Source organism: Delphinapterus leucas, chromosome 4, assembly GCF_059928025.1.
Source record: "Delphinapterus leucas isolate spDelLeu-1000000601 "Yukka" chromosome 4, BTC_Dleu_Yukka2, whole genome shotgun sequence".
Taxonomy (NCBI): domain Eukaryota; kingdom Metazoa; phylum Chordata; class Mammalia; order Artiodactyla; family Monodontidae; genus Delphinapterus; species Delphinapterus leucas.
The window spans coordinates 41,740,341-41,760,566 of NC_143132.1; positions in this window are offsets into that span (position 1 = coordinate 41,740,341).

Genomic DNA, 20,226 nt, shown 5'->3' on the forward strand with positions numbered 1-20,226 from the left:
GTCCATGTGGAAGAAATGAATCTACGTTATACATAAATTGACCTTTCTAAGAATCTGAACAGAATATAGCATTTTGCTTTTGACTATAGGTAGTTTATAGAATTTCTTTTTAATGACAGCAAATGGTACACTCTAGTCTGATATTTCTCTGTGTTATTTAGATCCTTGACAAGAGCCATCGTGATACTCTTACTAAGTATGGCTTTGAAAATTCTAAAATTGGAACAACATACTAGCTACTACTTGCTTATGTACATTCATGAGTGGAGAGAAGTCTCAATAGCCTTTATATTCCACTTTGAATTATATTTTATCACTATGGTATTGTTTGTGATATATTTGTGTGATTTATTTTAAATAAAATAATAAAGGCCTAGATCAGGAAGATGAAAAATTGTCCATTCCCTCCAGTTTGGTTTCTACTGATGCAGTCTCTGATGTCCACACCAAGAAAGGAATAATGTGTCCCTGTCTCAACAATATATATCAATATATGTTGAGCTATCTCATAAAATATTCCATTGAGCAAGAAACCTAATCATTGTTTGGATGTTTGGGTTTTAAATAATTTTATATGATACTTTATATTTCATTCAAAGTTACAAGAAATGGAAAAATAAGTATCAGCAAGTAAATAGAATCATAAAAATGTTAATAAAAATAAATAAAACATACATAAAATTAGCCTATATTACATGCTGTCTTGAGGACAAACTAACTAGTAGAAGAATTTTTAAAAAAGAGGGTCACATTAAGTTGTATTCAGAAAGTTCACAATAGATTCATAATTGCTTCTATTTTTAACCTCATTTTAATTTACTGAACCACTTCTTTAAAGTAACTATTATTCTACTCAGTGGTACCCTATGTTAAAATTACTCCTGGAGATAATATTTATGTCAAATTTTTACATCCTTGAGTCTTGTAGTTTATTATATTGAAAGACATCAATAGCACCTCCTTGATATAGTGATGCTATATTATCACAGACTTTTTCAACATTTAAAAATACTGGTTGCAGAATAAGAGATACGTAAATAGCATAGAATTTTTTATTCTAAGAAAAAATCTTGAAGATAAACCAATGAAAATAATTATAGTGGAATTAGAGATAGCACATGAAATGGGATATGGTTGGGACTGACTTTTCAGTGATGTAACTTAAAGGTGCAGCTTGTTCTTATGGTTATATCTTGACATTTGCTGATGTTGCCAGGTGAATTTTGGCTTCCTCTCTTTTTGTAATAAGTAAAGAAAACCTTTGTGTACTCAGATTATTAGACGATATGACAAGGTATTCTATTTCTTGCTGATTTACATGTAGTACCTAGTCTAAACCAACTTTATTTTAACAAATATTTCTTTTAATAGGTCAGTTTAGTGCATAGTCTACTATGACTTAAAAATCCAATACTCAACCAATTAATTCTGGCCTGGTATCTGTAATAGGGTAAGCCATCATGGCTTGAGGCTTGTAATTTTGCTGTTGTTGTCAGTGGTAGTGATGGTGTTTGTTATGCTTTCCTTTTTTAATTTTAAAAATTTGGTTGGTTTTTAATAAGCTTGTGGACTAGTCAGAATAGCTTATGACTCTCACAAGTCATTGTTTTATCAGCAGTACTTCAATTCAGGCACACAAAAGGAATGGTAATACTTAGAAAAGATACAGGTGAAAAAGATAACTAAATAGATTTCCTGTATTTCATGAGTTCATTTTTGTTTTGTTTTGTTTCGTTTTACAAAAGGATGGAACAATACCTTGACATACACGTAGAGCCAGATTTTAAACACCTCAGGATAATTTTATAACACAATGATCAGCAACCATAGGCTTACAGTTACCTAAAGCAGAGGAAAACAAGACTCATTCACTTTGTTTCAACAAATATTCAAGGAGCATCTACTTCATTCTGAGAAGTATAGTAAGAATTCAGAGATTTTTTAAAAGATTCATTAAGCACTTATTGGATGCCAGACACTGTGCTGATTTGCTAAGTTATGTCCATGATTTATCTCATTTATCCTTCAAAATAACCTATAAGTACATCCTTATTATTATCTCCATTTTTAAAATGAGAAGAAAAGCTTTGATAGGTTAAATATCTTGCCTTAGGTCCCTTAGTGAGTGCTGAAGTTGCAATCTGAAACCAGGCAGTCTGATTCTAAAGGTTGCAGTTGTAACCTCAACCCACACTTCTTCCCTGTGATTCAGTCCAGTGGTGGCAGAGACCAGGAAATCCCACAGGTACATAGATTCTACTGGAGTTAGAGTACTGTGTATTGAAGGATGAGTAGGACCATAGAGAATCAGCACAAAGTTAACCAAGAATCTGTCAATATAAAGTTCATCTGTTTCAGTTTATTTATCACATCTTTCTGTTTCTAGGTTTTTAAGAAAGAAGAATTACTAGCCAAAATGTCATGGGAAGACTAAGCTTAGCCCAGGTGATGTCTAACAAAATTTGGATATGTGGATTGACAAACATCTTAGATATGCCAAAAAGTCTACCAAATTTAATTCAATATCTGTAACCATCTGTAAGTTCTATGTAATAATGTACCAGACACCGGAGAAACATAGATGAATAAGTCAGCGTATCTCCCTTCTAAGAGCTCACAATCTAGTATGAAAGACAGATAAATAAATGAATAATTTTATTGCGAGACAGACCAATAAATCTTCTACCAGGTACAAACTGCCTTGGCAAGGTAGGGGAAGGAGAGATTAATTTTGAGTATTTCAAAATTAATAGTGGAAATTGTTTATTAATAACGAGAAGTCTCTGCATCGAGAGTTTTGGACTCATCACTATTGTGCTTAGCAACTTTTGGGGTAGGGAGAAAGGGCTAACTAACTTACCCAGCTTATGCATTCCAGAAGATGCAGTTTATAATTTGTTTATTAAATCATTATCTCAAAAGTCTCATAATGTGTAGAAGTCCCATTAAAGTTTTGCGTTCTGAGCTTGTTCCATAGGGAGGCCTTATAAAGGATCTAAATTTCTTAAATAGGTCATTTTCTGAGTTTAGTAATGAAATATTCTGAATTATTTATTTCACTCTACATGGATATTTGGGATAGTTAAAGTTCAGTGAACTAAATGATGAAAATGAGACAATCTCTGTTTGATAGGAAAAATATATTGTTAAAAATATTCTGTAGTCAAAACACTCATCCATCAATTTCAGAACTATAAATAAAACCAAAGTTATCTTTATACAGGACCAGAATTTTAACCATGTCGTTATACTTCTCTTGTATTTGATGCAAACTTTAACAACAGTCCAGTTTTCCTGAAATGAGAAAAAGTAGTAAAGTTATGCTTTGACCATTTATTCAATTATTAAATATTTATTGAGCCTCTACTATGTGCCAAATTCTGCTGAGCGCACTAGAAAGAGAAAGATGAACATTATCACTGCTAAACTAATTTGGTTTATAATTCAAAAATGTGTGTGTGTGTGTGTGTGTGTGTGTGTTTGTGTATTTTAAAATGTTTTGGTCTCTGCCTCCAAAGGAACATATGTTTTTAAGTGAATTATTAAACAGATCTAAGTCAATAGTTTAAACTTAAAAAGAAGTTATAAGTGTGTTGAGGGAGGAAGTATTTGTATGCGAGGAGGTGAATGACGGGAAAATAAAATTTTCTGCAATAAGATGCTTTATGTTGCTGATCTTCTGTTTCTTTGCTAGAGAGGATGGGGAAAAGTAAGAGTAGAAGATGATGCATCTCTCTCTTTCAAGGACCGGTTAGAGAGAGGAAATAAGGGAATGGTGAAAGAAATATTAGTAACTAAAGCATCATTTAGGAATTGCATACCAAGTAAACTGGAAATACAGGAAAAAGCACCTACAGGAGGGTAGAGAGTATTTATTATAACGAATTTGGTAAGATAGAAATGCACATAAAAGTAACCACACAAACTTAAACTAAGAGGTAATATAAACATTGGTAAGGAAAGTAAGAAGTCATGCATCAACTTGGTTCTAGCAATTTCTCTAATATATAATTTTAAAATATGGCCTTTCGTTAAATAAGTTATCTCTCATGGCATCTCTTTTAAGTTATTGTGTGTGGCTTAAACCTTATTTGGGCCATGTTCCTGAGATTTGGGCAAACTTGCTGAATGTTGAGAGTATGGTCAAATTACAGGTTGAGCTGTTATTATAGGATGTCAGTAAACCTCTTTTTAACCAGATTGAAAAATTAAAATTATGAGACTTAATCATTTGCTTTCAGTCATTGACAATCAAGATTTACTTGGTTCATTTCGCTTGGGAAATCCTTCTTACATCTCAGCATAACATTTTTCACTTTTTAAGATTGGAGGTGTGGGGAAATTTCACGTTAATACATAGGGAACTTTGTGTTATGTGTGTGTGTGTGTATATATATATATATATATATATATAATCCTAGCTAATGAATTATGTTATCTGTTTTAATTTAGTTTGGAGAGAAGAAATGAGAATACTAATGGCTTTTTATATAGTCAATTAATTACATTTCAGGCAGATACCAGGCAGTTGCTATAAATATTCCTTCCTCCTACAAACTTTGTTTAGCTTAATGTACCAAATACCTTATTAATGTCACTGAAGAATCTGTTGCCCTGTGTTTTATCTGTGTGTGTTCACTGTGGAATGCTAACTTTATTCCTTGTTCTTGTACATTATCAACTGAGTAGAAAAGTGTGTTTGATGTGACATATGAAGACATCTAGATTTCTTGATAGTTATCTGTAATTATGTTTTTTTCACCTACCAGCTCTTACTCTTTACCCATGGCTCTGTCTGTTCAGAAAGTCTCTTAAAGAAGCAGTCAAGGGCCTCCCTGGTGGCGCAGTGATTGAGAGTCCGCCTGCCGATGCAGGGGACATAGGTTCGTGCCCCGGTCTGGGAAGATCCCACATGCCGCGGAGCGGCTGGGCCCGTGAGCCATGGCCGCTGAGCCTGCGCGTCCGGAGCCTGGGCTCCACAACGGGAGAGGCCACAACAGTGAGAGGCCCGTGTACCGCAAAAAAAAAAAAAAAGAAGCTGTCAAGCCTACAATAACAATGATTTAAAGATTCTGCTTGCTCTGACAGAGGAGCTAAAGAAAATTGAAAACCTTAGATGTTTCTTAGCACCTATTTAGTCTTTGCGCATCCTCTAGAAGTACGAGGTGTTCATATGTTTTAATGAATTCAGAAGCATTTCTTTACAGTTGTTTTCAGACTGGAAGTTTCTTGAGGGGAGGAACTACATCATGTCTCTTTAAAGGACATTGTGCCTACAACTTAGCAGAGTATAACTGATGAAGTTTTCAATTTGATACATACTAGATTAATAATTATTGGGAGATTTCTATGCCAACTATGCATTCTTGGAATGTAAGTTCTGGAGAGAACATACCTCGCATTATATATCTTTGAATCCACTAGGTTCTTAAGAATATCTTGCACATAAAGATGTATATCTTGGGCTTCCCTGGTGGCGCAGTGGTTGAGAGTCCGCCTGCTGAGGCAGGGGACATGGGTTCGTGCCCTGGTCCGGGAAGATCCCACATGCCGCAGAGCAGCTGGGCCCGTGAGCCATGGCCGCTGAGCCTGCGCTTCCGGAGCCTGTGCTCCACAACGGGAGAGGCCACAACAGTGAGAGGCCCGCGTACCACAAAAAAAAAAAAAAAAAAAAAGATGTATATCTTATCTAATTTTAAATGAATGCATTTGACTATTAGGTCACATACAGTTGCAACACACTAAGACTGGAATCATCTGAACTACCATTATAATAATAAATAGATTATGAAAAGTAATAACAATACTTTATATAGTAGCCAAGAGAATACTTTTGCTCTTTTGTGAATTTATGATGAATATTATTTTTCTGGCTTGCAAAATTCAATTTCCACTAGTTTCATACCTATAATAAAGCAAGGATCTAACTACTTATGAAGATGCTAAAATAACTTTATCCCTTAATTTTACACACTTAGTACTTAAGGCATTTATTCATCATGTAACGACTGCACTGAGATTATCAGGCTTCTTACCTTGATCTGTAAAAATTTTATTCATGTTCCCTGAATTTAAAATGACAGCACTCCATTCCCACTTTGCCTTTAACTGTTGCATCCCGTGACTTTTCAGACCAAAGAATTTATTTGAATAAAAATTATGTCAGTAAGTAAAAATGTAAATAACTTTAAAATAAAACAGATACGTTCTGACAGCTTTATAATAGCTATAAGACCTTTAATTAATTCAAGTTTTTACATCTTCTCACCAATTTATATAATAACTTGTGGTAGTATTAACATGATTCAGAAAACTTCCTCAATTTTGTCCTCAACCTTTAGTTTGCATCTAATTGTTCATTTAGCCAAAGGCTCTTGTCACTGACAAGTGCTTGGGCTCAAGAGTCCCAGAAATGCTGTGTGGATAAACAATTTGAGCCCCAGTTTCCTTATCCACAAAAGGGGAGCAACAATATCTACCCCTTAGAATTGCCAGCGAATGTATACATAGTGCATTGCAGAGTATCTAGCACTGGGTAATAGTATTTGAACAACATCATTATTGTCATACATTGGTATCATTGGATTGTATAACCTTCCTTGCTCTCTTGTTTAAATCTGTGTTAAGACACTTACATATGACAGACACCAATTCGACAGTCTCTCTTCTAACTTAAACATTAGAACTTAGAGATACCTTGAAGGAGAGCAACTGTCTTTAATGAATTTACGTATATTCATTATTCATTAATTTGTTGTCCACCTTCTTCCAAACAAGAGTTTTCATTTCTGAGGGGACATCATTTTTAGTTCCATTAAACCTCTAGTCTGTTCAATCATAGGTGATATTTCCTCTATTCTTTTTATTGCTGTTGTTAGCTTTCATTTTCCATCCTTTTTTTTTTTTAAACATCTTTATTGGAGTATAATTGCTTTACAATGCTGTGTTAGTTTCTGCTTAATAACAAAGTGAATCAGCTATATGTATACATATATCCCCATATCTCCTCCCTCTTGCATCTCCCTCCCACCCTCCCTATCCCACCCCTCTAGGTGGTCACAAAGCACCGAGCTGACCTCCATGTGCTATACGGCTGCTTCCCACTAGCTATCGGTTTTACATTTGGTAGTATATATATGTACCTGCCACTCTCTCACTTTCTCGCAGCTTACCCTTCCCCCTCCCCATGTCCTCAAGTCCATTCTCTAGTAGGTCTGCATCTTTACTTTATTCCCATCCTGCTCCTAAGTTCTTCATGACCTTTTTCTTTTTTCTTTCTTTTTTTTTTTTAGATTCCATATATGTGTGTTAGGATACGGTATTTGTTTTTCTCTTTCTGACTTACTTCACTCTGTATGACAGACTCTAGGTCCATCCAACTCACTACAAATAACACAATTTTGTTTATTTTTATGGCTGAGTAATGTTCCATTGTATATATGTGCCACATCTTCCTTATCCATTCATCTGTCGATGGACACTTAGGTTGTTTCCATCCCCTGGCTATTGTAAATAGAGCTGCAATGAACATTGTGGAACATGTCTCTTTCTGAATTATGGTTTTCTCAGGGTATATGCCCAGTAGTGGGATTGCTGGGTCATATGGTAGTTCTATTTTTAGTTTTTTAAGGAACCTCCATACTGTTCCCCATAGTGGCTGTATCAATTTACATTCCCACCAACAGTGCAAGAGGGTTCCCTTTTCTCCACAGCCTCTCCAGCATTTATTGTTTGTAGATTATTTAATGATGGCCATTCTGACTGGTGTGAGGTGATATCTCATTGTAGTTTTGATTTGCATTTCTCTAATGATTAATAATGTTGAGCATTCTTTCATGTATCTGTTGGTAATCTGTATATCTTCTTTGGAGAAATGTCTATTTAGGTCTTCTGCCCATTTTTGGATTGGGCTGTTTGCTTTTTTGATATTGAGCTGCATGAGCTGCTTGTAAATTTTGGAAATTAATCCTTTGTCAGTTGCTTCATTGGCAAATATTTTCTCCCATTCTGAGGGTTGTCATTTTGTCTTGTTTATGGTTTCCTTTGCTGTGCAAAAGCTTTTAAGTTTCATTAAGTCCCAGTTGTTTATTTTTGTTTTTATTTCCATTTCTCTAGGAGGTGGGTCAAAAAGGATCTTGCTATGATTTATGTCATAGAGTGTTCTGCCTATCTTTTCCTCTAAGAGTTTGATAGTGTCTGGCCTTCCATTTAGGTCTTTAATCCATTTTGAGTTTATTTTTGAGTATGGTGTTAGGGAGTGTTCTAATGTCATTCTTTTACCTGTAGCTGTCCAATGTTCCCAGCACCACTTACTGAAGAGGGTGTCTTTTCTCCATTGTATATTCTTGCCTCCTTTATCAAAAATAAGGTGACCATATGTACGTGGGTTTATCTCTGGGGTTTCTATCCTGTTCCATTGATCTACATTTCTGTTTTTGTGCCAGTACCATACTGTCTTGATTACTGTAACTTTGTAGTATAGTCTGAAGTCAGGGAGCCTGATTCCTCCAGCTCCATTTTCCTTTCTCAAGAATGCTTTGGCTATCCAGAGTCTTTTGTATTTCCATACAAATTGTGAAATTTTTTGTTCTACTTCTGTGAAAAATGCCAGTGGTAGTTTGATAGGGATTGCATTGAATCTGTAGATTGCTTTGTGTAGTAGAGTCGTTTTCACAATGTTGATTCTTCTGATCCAAGAACATGGTATATCTCTCCATCTGTTTGTATCATGTTTAATTTCTTTCATCAGTGTCTTACAGTTTTCTGCATACAGGTCTTTTGTCTCCTTAGGTAGGTTCATTCCTAGGTATTTTATTCTTTTTGTTGCAATGGTAAATGGGAGTGTTTACTTAATTTCACTTTCAGATTTTTCATCACTAGTGTATAGAAATAAAAGAGATTTCTGTGCATTAATTTGTATTCTGCTACTTTACCAAACTCATTGATTAGCTCTAGTAGTTTCCTGGTAGCATCTTTAGGATTCTCTATGTATAGTATCATGTCATCTGCAAACAGTGACAGCTTTACTTCTTCTTTTCCGATTTGGATTCCTTTTATTTCTTTTTCTTCTCTGATCACTGTGGCTATAACTTCCAAAACAATGTTGAATAATAGCAGTTGAGAGTGGGCAAACTTGTGTTATTCCTGATCTTAGTGGAAATAGTTTCAGTTTTTCACCATTGAGGATGATGTTGGCTGTGGGTTTGTCATATATTGCCTTTATTATGTTAAGTTCCCTCTATGCCTACTTTCTGGAGGGTTTTTATCATAAATGGGTGTTGAATTTTGTCAAAAACTTTTTCTGCATCTATTGAGATGATCGTATGGTTTTTCTCCTTCAATTTGTTAATATGGCGTATCACATTAATTGATTTGTGTATACTGAAGAATCCTTTCATTCCTGGGATAAACCCCACTTGATCACGGTGTATGATCCTTTTACTGTGCTGTTGGATTCTGTTTGCTTTTATTTTGTTGAGGATTTTTGCATCTGTATTCATCAGTGATATTGACCTGTAGCTTTCTTTGTTTGTGACATCTTTGTCTGGTTTTGGTATCAGGCTGATGGTGGCCTTGTAGAATGAGTTTGGGAGTGTTCCTCCCTCTGCTATATTTTGGAAGAGTTTGAGAAGGATAGGTGTTAGCTCTTCTCTAAATGTTTGGTAGAATTTGCCTGTGAAGCCCTCTGGTACCAGACTTTTGTTTGTTGGAAGAGTTTTAATCACAGTTTTTATTTCAGTGCTTATGATTGGTCTGTTTATATTTTCTGTTTCTTCCTGGTTCAGTCTCAGAAGATTGTGCTTTTCTAAGAATGTGTCCATTTCTTCCAGGTTGTCCATTTTATTGGCAGATAGTTTTTTGTAGTACTCTCTCATGATCCTTTGTATTTCTGCAGTGTCAGTTGTTTCTTCTCCTTTTTCCCTTCTAATTCTATTGATTTGAGTCTTCTCCTTTTTTTTCTTAATGAGTCTGACTAATGGTTTATCAATTTTGTTTATCTTCTCAAAGAACCAGCTTTTAGTTTTATTGATCTTTGCTATTGTTTCCTTCATCTATTTTTCATTTATTTCTGATCTGATCTTTATGAGTTCTTTCCTTCTGCTAACTTTGGGGTTTTTTTGTTCTTCTTTCTCTAATTGCTTTAGGTGTAAGCATTTTTCTTCTTCTAAAGATTAGTGACCCTTGATTTTTCCCATCTGGTATTTGACTCAGTCTCTTATTTTCTCTAACACAGGTCTTTTCCACCGATTTTTCAAAGGTTGCCATGAATTTACACATAGACATTTTTATATTGTATACCCAGAAAGACTTTCAGATTTTAACTGATTTAAAAACATATAATTTAGGAAACAAGCAAACAATGACAATAGTAAAATAAAATTGTTACATTTCCAAAATGTTAAACCTAGAATTTTTGCCTACTGTTTTATGCCCTAACATTTTTTGTATACAAGACTAGATAGTTGATGAAGATATAATAATAAATAATGTTCTTTCCTTGAAGAAATCATGGGAATCAAAAATAAGTAATCAAGTAAGTAAAAATATTTGCCAAACCAATTTACTTGACTCTATATAGAAAAAAAACTATATCTATTTGATTTACTTTAGGTATTTACTATGTTCACTTGAGAATCACCCAAATAGTAAAAAAAAAAAAAAAAATAGCAGTGGAGGAAACAGTATAAATTGTATGAAGTAAATGCCAAATGTGCTTACATGAATTACTATGTGATATTAATGGAAACTTTCAGTCAAATTATGTCAACACGCTATGTAAACAGTAATTAACTAAAAACTTTCAAATATGAGAAAGAGAGGAAAAATAAGGGAGTGTATTTGATTTGTGACTTAAGTATTGTAGTTCATCTTTCGTCTGTATAAAAACAAACAGTATAAATTTAAACCGTGGATTTGCAGGTTTAAGATACTAGAAAGAAATGTGGAATCTTTGTTCTGTATATACTACAAATCAGATTATTTTGAGCAGTCACAGACAATTTAATTGCAAACATACTTAGGAAAGATATAACTGTTGTTAAATTTACAGAGTAGAACAGAATGATATCTAACTATTTAAATAACTCATAATGAATAAGAACAAGTTAAATAATCAACAATGAACCAACATAAAGACCTTAAAAATCACAGGCAGTTTTATAGATGTTAACATTCTCACACAAGATTATAACTAAATAAGAATTACAGTGTTTTAGTAAAATATCATTTATTTTACCTTATATGGATTATCTTTAGTTATATAATATCAATTACATTGTTCAAAGAGGAATAAATAGTAAGATATTTCTTCTTTCATTAAGTGTTTTACTACTCTTTATCCTAACCTGGATATATCAGTATTAAGGTATTTTCCTGAGGTTCTAACCAATCATCCCTTATCAAATAGCTATAGGGTATTTGCTTTTAGTATATAAAATTCTGTTCTTTTTTTCTTTTATTTTTAACTATGATAAGGTCTGTGAACTTTCATATACTTCGTCTGGCCCTGTGTTTCAAAGCTGCACATAATAATTTAGGTAACACTGATATGCCAAATGTATAGTCTTTGGGGAACACAAATAATTTGCTCATTGTGCAGTTTGTTTGAGAGTCTGTCTGTGACAAGTATGGATTAAGGTTCCCAGGAGCGTGTTCACTATGAGAGTCTAAGACATGGAAAAAGTAATGTCAGTTGCAGAAAGTAAAATAGCTCTGATTTTCCTTGAAATATGTTGTTTCTGTCACTGCATTTTCAGTCTCATTTTCAAAGGAGGATCAGAATATTGCTCTGATACCACTTACAAAATATCTATTAAATGTAGACTCACATGAAAAGTGATGAGAATTTTCCAAGAAAAAGCCATACCTGTGAAAGGTGGAATATTGGTTGTTTTGGATATATAAAATTTATATTTACTTTGGCATCTTAATGAATATCACCTTGTCAAATAACTCGTGGATCTGCCATAGTAATTTACCATTAAACCTAGTTGGACCTTGCAGGAAGTGTTAAAATTTCATTTCTTTAACTTAGTTTATTTTGGGGTTTATATAGAAAGCCTTCCTTGGTTCTGATTTGCTGTATGCCATTATGTAAAAAAAATTTTAAAGCTAAGATATTACATAATCTATGACTTTTGTAAAGAATATTCATCTTCAATTTTTCAAACTTAATGCTTTTTCTTTCTAGATGTTCAGATATTATCAAAACATATATTTTAAAATTTGAGGAATGCATTGTAATTTTTTTAAGAATACATGGAGCGATTCTAAAAAGATTATTGATATTTCATTAACTTTTCCAATTTGTTTTATTGTTTTTAGTCAACCCCTCCTAGAAGAAAGAGAATCAAACCCTATGCAAAATAAACTGAGAACTAGATCTTTTTCTCCCTTTTGAGATACACAGATTTTGTGAAATTCATTGGTAATAGTTTCACAAAGATTGTTTTGCTAATACAGATTCATTGAACACTTTCCATCTTCTTTTCTGTGATTTATCCCCCCATTTCTGTCTGTGTTTGGGTAGTTTTGACAATCCCTTATTAGTTCCAGAGTAGAACTTACAAGAGCTAATAAGGGTTTACATTACAGCTCTGACAGCTGGCACTAAACTTTAATAGAGAGCAATTGTAGAGAGAAGTATGAGTTCTGGTAATATTTGATGAAAATCTCCCCAATCAGAGCCGTTTGGAAAGAATCATATGACTAGAAAGACTGCATGTATACTCTGCTATTGTAGCTTCTCATCTTCCGGGATGCGGGAAAACAATCCTATTGGCAGATAACTCTAAAATCACTTATGGACACCTTTGGTAGAGAACAGAATCTGTGATAATAATAGAACTATACTAGAATAAAACTTTGGTCATGTTTTCATCTACCGCTGTTCCTGTAGTCCTCTAAGATGCATAACTGTTGATAGTCTTTTAGAAACACAATCACGATGTGGACATCTAATCACATATTTGCTCTGAGAGAGGAGACCAGGAATCCCAAGGGAGAGTCAAGATCATGAAACTCATAATCATCATATGATCAGTTACAGATTTTTTGTATTATTTTTAAAAAATAAGAAGTAAGAATGGCTTCTAATAGCAAAGGACCCTGAATGTAAAATATTCCTGAACTCTCTGTTCAGTGGTCAGTTACAAAGCCACAAAAGGTTAAAAGCCGATGCTCTAATTGAGAACAGCTGCTACTTTTTGACATGAAGACTCACTTTCAACAAGAAAAGAGAAAGCATATGCTATGGAATGGGAGAATACCATTCCTGAATGAATGCATAAAGAACACATAAAGGTTTGTGAAACTCAGAAACAAACTTGTATATGTAAATGGTTGGAAAGAAATAGTTTTGTTTCTCTGGTAGTTATTAGGGAAGAAAATCTATATTTCAGAAATTTGGGTCCATTTACTGTCTGTGTCATGCTTCTGTATTGAAAATATATGAAATATTTCAATCTAATTTAGCACATACAAAGGTTCTCTGACATACAGAATTTATTAATGTGATGAATTGGGAAGAAAGAGAATACAGTTCTTGCTCCCAAGTATCTTGGATTCTAAAGGATATATGAACTGAATTTATGTTAAAAGGAAGCAAGGCAATATTTATAAGGAAATAAAAGTGGAATAAGCATGAAAGACGAATATCGTTTAAGGACCCATCGAAATGTGTTACAAAGATGTAATAAATGGAGAGATTTCAATCTTTATGGAGTTAGATATTCCATCATTTATTCATTTTGTCAACAAAAATTTAATGAGTGCCTACTATACCAAGTATTCACTCTAAGTGTGGCACTGAACCAAACATAAAAACGTCCCTGCCCTCAAGGAATTTAGATTTTATTGGAAATATAAAGAAATCAAATGCTAATACAGATTCTTTCAGTGTACCACTCATAGGATTTTAAAGCCTAGACTAATATTCTCAACCCAGGCAATTTTGCCTCCAAGGGACATTTGTCAATGTCTGAAGACATTTTTGGTTGTCACAGCTGGGGGAGTAGATTGCTATTGGCATCCAGTGCTTAGAGGCCATAGATATTGCTAAATATCCTATAATGCACCAGGACAGCCTCTACAACAAAGAATTATCGAGGCAAATCATGTTAAGTTTGAGAAAACCTGGTCTAGAATAAACCCTCCTTTTACAGAGCTATAAATTAAGGCTAAAAGGTCAAATTATACACTAGCAGATCCTAAATTGGAACCCAAGCTGAAGCATCTCACTCACAATTTTACCTCAGGACTCATCCTTTCTGGGATTTATTTAGAAATTTATATAACTTTTGGAGGCATGTGAAGTCCTACTAACCACTTAGCTAACTGGAAAGTGACACTTATGCAAAGAAAAACAAAATGTAGATTCTTTATCTGGGAGAAAGAATAAAGATTTCAGAAATATTCACATGAAGGTGGATATTTAAAAACAGGAAATGACTGTTACTTGCACAGAGCTGGAAAAAGTGACTGACAGTCAGTGGCTAAGATTTGGTAGTACAAGAACTGAGAATGTGAACAGAGTAATGAAAGAAATACCAAGGAGAAAACCTTTGGAGACTGAGCGAATTTTCTCATGCAAAGGGTTCAGACAGCTGCTACAAAGTTAGTTCCCTTTTAGGATACTCTGACATGCTGACATGAAACCAAATCTGACATTTGACTCCCTTTAGTGTGCAATGTGATACTAATGCAAAGTTGACAGGTAAATGTGGTTATGTTACAGGACGTATTGTATTAATAGCCTTTGTATGAAAAGTTCCTATGGTTCTACTTCTATGACTGTCCCTTCTTTGAAAATTAGAGGAGCACCTCCACATCAGCTGTTTCTTTTAAAAACAGCCATTTCTGTCCTCTGACATGTAACTGAGGCTGGCACTTCCTTTAATTCTCCCAACGGCCCATGAAGAAGCCACTATCATGTACCCATTTCCCATGAGAGGAAACTAGAGGCTTAGAGAAATTGCACAATTGTCCAAGTTCACACACAATTAGTAAGTGTGAAACTGGACCTTGAGTGCAGAGCACTTGTATGTGACTAGCGTTCCCTCTGCCTCCCTAGTATAGAGAACCTGGGGAAGTGAGGAATCTGAAGCCCACCAGCCTGTGTTTTCAGAAATAGCCTGTGCAGCTCAGGCCGTAGTTACTGCAAGAATGCTTTTGAGGATGTTATTCAATACCTTTCATTATGTCCTCTCTCTGAGACCCCCTCACATTTCCTTCTGGCTCCAGTGCCAGAAGTGCTTGTGCTCCTTGGGCTACTGGCTTGTTTTCACTTTTGGAAATTGATTCATGTCACGGTCATGGCATCTTGTTTGCATTCCCTATAAAAGAACACAGAATTATGTTTCTTCCTACATCCTGCAAACAGCTACACCCTCTCAACATGTCTTTTTGATGCTAAACTCACAATTTTATTTTTTCCCTTTATATTCCCTTTGTGCGCTATTATTCACCTTTTAAAAAGTATTTTATAGTAATAGACTCCATCTTGAATTGTGGGTATCCTGTCTCAAGTATAAGTCATAAATACATTTGAATTGCCATTTATTGATTGCCTAGCGTGTACCCAGTGATTAACATACCATTTAATCTTCAACTTAAGCCTTACAAGGTAAATATTATTAGCCACATTTTACCAGGGAAGGGCTAAGAGAATTTACTAATTTGCCCTGTGTCACAATGCCATGATGTAAATTTAGGTCTGTCTAATTCTGAAACCCAATCCTTTTTCTAATATAGTAAGCTAATATCTTTCTTTTGATGATATTTTGCACGGCTTCATAATGTGAAAATTTGCAAGTTCTCGCTGCTAAAGGAGTGGCCGGAGAATTTAGTTATTGGAATTAAGAAAAAAAGATTGACAATAGTTATTTAAAGAGGAAAGAACTTCATATTCATTAACATAATACTTTCCTCTCTTTTCAGTATAGACCTGGGTAAGATTATAACACAAAAATGTTTTAACAGGGTATTTGTGGCCTTTATTTTCCAGGCCTGTGGAACTGAGTCAAGCCTCTAATTACCTCTGCTTCTAGTTCCATTGCCCCTGCTGTTGCTGAGGACATGATTGATGGGAGATGATGGCGAGTGTGGAACCAGGGCTCACAAAACACCCGCTATGTGCCCAATGTGTATGCTTGCACAATATGCTTCATTATTAGCTTGACAGATCTCCAAGTGGCAGATTGGGAATGAATTTTGGAGATGGCTGACATATATGCTACACATATTGGGTTTTTTTCAAAGCTCATAAACACTGATATATAAAAAAATATACACATATATGTAAACATATATGCATGTGTACACATAAGTATGTATGTAGATAGACATATATAACATGTATATGTATATTATATTCATATATGGATGCATGTGTATATGCATACATATATGCAGATTGTATGTTTACATACACATATACGTTAGCATTATATACTTAGCTTATATAATTATTATAATATGTGTACTTATAAATGTACTTAAACATTTATTTCTAAAAAAATGAAGATGAGTGAAGTATAAAATGTCAAAATGAACTTCATCTGGTGTTGGGCTGCTGCTTATATCCTTATGTTTCTTTACATTGCTTTTAGAATGAGACAGTATACAAAATAAGTTAATAAATATAATATGAATAATTTCCAAAATTTGGAGAGATAGCACATGGTCATAAATCTTTACACGTTTTTAGGTAAATAAATGTAGTTTAGAATGCACATGCTTCCTGAATTACTAATCAGGTTGTTTTACATGAGGATCATGTATAAAACTAATTTTTCTTTGAAAAGATTATTGGTGTTATACATTATAAATTTTGTGTTGCTATTAGAAATTTCTTAAACTTTTAAGCTTTCCAGAACATGAATGCTTACATAAAGCAACTATTTTGTTCATATAAAGAAACGCTTTTAAATGTTGATGTTCAAGAAAAGAAGTAATTCCCTAGGGGTTTTACTGTTTATAGTTGTTATATTTTAGTGACAAGATATACACTGCTTTATATCCAAATCTGTGTAATGATGATGGGTGAGATAATGGTGTTCTATTAGTGCTTCAGTGCAGAGCTACTGGGAAAAAGAAAGCTGAAAGTAAAAGCAGACAATATCCTTCATAAGGTTGATGGTTGCTCTTATTAGTGATGAAAAGGAAATGAGAAATGTGTTGGCTTGCTTTTTAGTAAGCACAGTAGGTAAAGCAGATGAACGTTTGAAAGCTCATTGAGCTGCCATAAAGAAATTTAAACATTGTTCATTTTGGCCAGTAGCCAAGCTCATGCTGTAAACTCCAGACAAGGGTCAGCATTGCAGAGGAATTGTCAGCTCGATTTGTAGATGGTTTCTGTACATTCTTAGTCCAGTAATAAACCTGAGGTTTACCCAGCAGGGTTTTTAGAATTGCATTTGTTTTACATGACTTGATATACATCTAGATTTACCACAAGAGGTCCAATACGATTCCTTAGCTACGATAACGTCACTCGATTTTATTTATTTAGACCTGTTTTTAATCACTTTATTATAATATCTAATATCTACAAATAAGTTTGGTTTCTGCATGTCTTGACCTAGAATATTTTTTAAGAGTCAGAGTTAGAAGAGAACTGTAAAATATAGCACTAAAATATTGATAGTAAATAAGGTACTAAAATATGGTACTAAATTTTTTAAGTGAATAAAAAGCAAACTTTGTTATTGCTATAGATTGTAATCTTTCTAAGATTACAAGAAAGCTGTGCTTTCTTACTCCTTCACAAATCGTTTTAGAGCTTAGTTAAAAAATCTGTATCAATAGGTGCATCTTAAAAAAAAATAGGTGCATCTTTTGTGTGAAAATTATGGCTTTTTTACTTAAAAGATTTTTGCTTGTTTATTAACATATGCACTATATCAATATATAACAGAAAAAATAAAGCAATAGGAGAATGTGGGTAACTTCCCTGAATGGAGGCACATAGGGTGGACACAGGAGCACATACACCTAGACGTTTCTTATACCCTTATTTTTTGTTATTTTAGAGACAGCATCTCTCCTTCCTACACAAATCATTTTCCATAAAAATTATTCAAAATTAAACTTCATAAAATAGAGACATAATCTAAATATTTGACTGATCAACCGTACTGGTTGACTAGAAAATTAAAATATTAAGAACTTCAGGGGCTTCCCTGGTGGCGCAGTGGTTGAGAGTCCACCTGCCGATGCAGGGGACACGGGTTCGTGCCCCGGTCCGGGAAGATTCCACATGGCGTGGAGCGGCTGGGCCCGTGAGCCATGGACGCTGAGCCTGCGCGTCTGGAGCCTGTGCTCCGCAACGGGAGAGGCCACAGTAGTGAGAGGCCCGCGTACCGCAAAAAAAAAAAAAAAAAAAAAAAAAGAACTTCAGGACAGATGAATAGGAATAATCAACAATAAAATGATAAACAAATTCTATGTACTAGTAAACACATAGTTTGCCTCACATCAGTTCCCCTTTAAATATTGTTTAACCTCCTTTAAAAAGAAAAGAAAAGAATGGCTGCAAAGAGGAAATAACAGAAACGTAATTGCCTTAATTTCTAAAGAGGAAGACGAGAAATAGCCCTTAGTTTATATTAAAGATACAGACACCCTTATAAAGCCCATACATTCTAAATACTCTTTTAAATGTTGAAAAAAATGTAACTGAAAATAGTTGCTTAATTTCTCATACATTATAAAAAGGCTTCTTTGATTTGCGAAATTACTTTCCCAATTCAAAGCAAAACACAAAATTAAATTTAAAAAAGCAATGGATTCCCTTTAAAACGTACAAATAGAGGGCTTCCCTGGTGGCGCAGTGGTTGAGAGTCCACCTGCCGATGCAGGGGACACGGGTTCGTGCCCCGGTCCGGGAAGATTCCACATGGCGTGGAGCGGCTGGGCCCGTGAGCCATGGCCGCTGAGCCTGCGCGTCCGGAGCCTGTGCTCCACAACGGGAGAGGCCACAACAGTGAGAGGCCCGCGTACTGCAAAAAAAAAAAGAGGGTGAAAAGGCATTTGGAAATTATCAAGTTATCTACACCTGAAATTATCCGTCCTGGAATATCTATCTTAAGATGTAAAGATTTGAAGGGTCATAACTCAGTAATTACATTTTATTTGCTACTATTCATTTGTTGGTCAGTTAAGGGGCATGATTATGTGCTGCTGCTTAGATGATTGTCATGATAGGAAAAAATGCATTTATAATCTAGTAGACTCTATGTCTGAGAAAGTCAGTGAAGATATTCTATGAATCCTCTGAGGACACTCTATACTTCCCCAGAAAGCTTTTGGTATGTTCAAACATTTTTCTAAAACTACACTGGGTTTGAAAGTAGACTGGAAGGAACCTTTACATTTTCTACAAGATTTTATATATCTCAATCACTCACATATTTCTGTATTTCTTGTAGCTTAATAGTTATCATGTTTATAACATTACGACGTAAAAGCCTAATATATTCTCTAAGAAAAATACAGTTTTTTTCCAAATAATTTTACAAGAAACACCTTTTCTAATTGTTTAGCTTGGAATGCAGGGTGGCACACGTCTCTTCTAGGTGTGCCATGAGTTCCTATAGTGAAGTTCTTTATTCTTGCAGCAATACTGAGACTCCAGTCAGAGCCTACCTTATTTTACAGACATATTTACAACATGCTGATTAATTTGGTTTCAAAGCTGCTAGGGGACGAAAGTCTAAAAGTTAAAAAAAACGGGAAAAGATTTATATAGAATGAGTATATTGGCAGCAAGGAAACAGGACAAAAGCCAGAAAGGATATGATAATATGTACTCGAGTTCCATTGGTGCTGGGGCCTCTGTGGGACCACTGCCTTCTGTGCCTGAGTAAATTCTGAGTGCATCCCAGCACTTCATATGCAAAGTGCATAAAGCAAGTAGATATGTTCAGAGTTGTGGCCTTGAGGTATCAATAAATGTTTAAATTATATTATCTCCACTCTGGTAAAGAATTAACTAGTTACACACTTCATAAAGTTTCCTTTGCAGAAAACAATGATTGGGAACATCATTGCTTTAATCAGTATAAATGGCATAAATCAGAGGATCTGGATTTCATCTTTATTCTACATCTTATTCACTGTGTGACTGTGGGCAGAGTACTGAACCACTCTGGGTACTCATGTATAAATTGGAGATGGCTAGAAATAACAATAGTATCTCCTTTGTGGTGGTGTTGGGAGGATAAAGTA